Genomic DNA, 2,500 nt, shown 5'->3' on the forward strand with positions numbered 1-2,500 from the left:
CTTTTTTTTTTATTTTTGTGATTGGGAGGGTGGGGGTTCAGTTTTTTTTTTATATTAAATTTTTAGTTCTATTACCCACCCACCCTGCACCTGTCCTGCAGTATGAGATGTTGTTACTCTGCAACTATTCCTCATACCACCCCTCTCATCCCCTCCACCTGTCCCCACACTGTATTTTATCTTAAGGGCCAGATTCTTGTATAGGTTCTAAACACTGCCAAGGTCAACTGTGCCTTGTAACCTTTTGGGGTCAATAAAATAATATACCAGTCAGGTACTGGGGTTGATGTAATAAGCTCACTTCTCTTACGAAACTCTTGATTTTGTGCAGAAATTTAAAACCATTATTTTTTTCCAGTTCTTTATATTCTGGGTTCAAATTCTGCCATGGTTGACTTTGCCTTTCATCTTTTCTGAGTCAAATAAAAGTTGATTACATTGACCCCAGTTGAGTACTGGGGTCAATGTAATCAACTTACCCCTCCCCCCAAATTGCTGCCCTTGTGGCAAAATTTGAAACCATTATTATTATTATTATTATTATTATTATTATTATTATTAAGGCAGCAAGCTGGCAGAATTGTTACTGTCTTGACATTCTGAGTTCAAATGCTGCTAAGGTTTGACTTTGCCTTTCATCCTGTCAGGGTCGATAAATTAAGCATCAGTGATGTACTGGGGTCGATCTGATCGACTATCTCCCTTCCCTCGAATTCCAGGCCTTGTGCCTATAGTAGAAAGGATTATTATTATTATTATTATTACTAAGGCGATGAGCTGGCAGAACCATTAGCATGCAGGACGAAACACTTAGCAATATTTCGCCAGTTGCTGTGTTCTGAGTTCAAATTCCGCCGAGGTTAACTTTGCCTTTCGTCCTTTTGGGATCGATAAATTAAGTACCAGTGAAACACTGGGGTTGCTGTAATCGACTAGGCCTTGTTTTTATAGTAAAAAAGATTATTATTATTATTATTATCATTATTATCATTATTATTATTATTACTACTACTACTACTTTAGTAGTTGAGGGTGATAATCCATATATATTCTTAATCATTTGTGTTTAACCCATTTTAACTAGCTTTTAGTGTTCAGCTGGTTTAATATATTTCATTTCTTTCAATGATTGATCAAATTCAATTATTCCAAATACAAACTAATGAGATTAATTAACGAATTATTTTTTAATATTATTTCGTTTCTTTAAATTACATTTACATTTAATTTTCTAATTGATTAACTTTATTATGTAAGTGTGTGTGTGTCTTTAACAAATTAGTGATCAAACAGATTGTATTGTCTTTGTCTTAATATTTGTTGTCATGGTGATATCTATGTGATTTAATCTGCTAATTTAGTGTCTGTACTTCATAAATATAACCATCTATGTTTTGTGGACTCCTGATTTCTATTGTATTGGTTCAGGTTTCACTTTCCAATGTACGGTGGATCACACTTCACTTGCTATTTCTTTTTCATATTGTGTTTTCATTCTCCCCACCATGTGTGACTCGGCAGCTGCTTAGCCCTTTCATTATTATATCTCTGTTGAAATACACCGTTTGTTTTGGTTAATTGTGAAAATAATGGATTTGGTAAAATAATTTTGTTATTAATCTGGAGGAATTTTTCTTTTTCCAAGTGCCTGGCCTAGTGGATAAGGTGTAGCACTGACAATCACAAGATCGCGGTTTCAGTTCCCAGGCCAGGGAGTGCATTGTTTCCGTGAGCAAAACAACACTTCATTCACTTCAGTCCACTCGGCTGTAAATGAGTTACCCTGCGATGGACTGGCATTCTACCCAGGGGCAAATGTTGTGATCTTGGTCGCTTCTATGCCATGGAAACCATTTGAGTCTTTAGAGTTGAGACTGTAATGTCCAAAGTTGATGATGATGATGATGATGATTTTGAATCTGGTGTTTGAAACATAAATTAACATAATTAATTAATTAACTTGAAATTTTGATAGTAGGTTTAAATTGAGATCTCACAAAAATAGAAAGTTTTATATCTTAGAACCGGGAAAAATTTCAGGCGTTTTGGTATCAAAAGAGTTAACCATTTCATTACCAAAGTTCCGTTGAAATACACTAATTTTGTTTTAATTAATTTTGAAAATGACAAAGAATTTAGTAAAATAACTTTGTCCTTATTAAGTGGGTGTATGGAACATAAATGAACATGGAATTTTTTAATTGAAGGCTTTAATTTAAATTACTTTAAAACGGAGTTTGTATCATGGAACCAGGGAAAGTTTCCGGCAATTTGGTTCTGAGTGAGTTAACCATTTCCTTACCATATTTTTCTTGAAATACACTCCGTCTGTTTCAATTAATTTTTAAAATAAGAACTTATTAAAATAACTTAGTCGTTATTTAACCAGTGTTTAGAATATAAATTAACAGGAAATTTTGATGAAAGATTTTAATTTAGATCTATTTAAAGTGGTGAATATGTATCTAGAGAACTGGGGGTGGCATGATGTGGGTTGCTA

At 33.7% G+C, this 2,500-nt stretch overlaps 1 protein-coding gene across 16 annotated transcripts in view; it reads left to right on the forward strand.

Moving 5' to 3' along the window:
* The window catches only part of LOC115224303 (protein numb), a 567,004-nt gene that overhangs the window by 527,702 nt on the left and 36,802 nt on the right, over positions 1-2,500 (forward strand). The window lies entirely within an intron of this gene.

The sequence above is a fragment of the Octopus sinensis genome, linkage group LG25 (assembly GCF_006345805.1).
Source record: "Octopus sinensis linkage group LG25, ASM634580v1, whole genome shotgun sequence".
Classification (NCBI taxonomy): domain Eukaryota; kingdom Metazoa; phylum Mollusca; class Cephalopoda; order Octopoda; family Octopodidae; genus Octopus; species Octopus sinensis.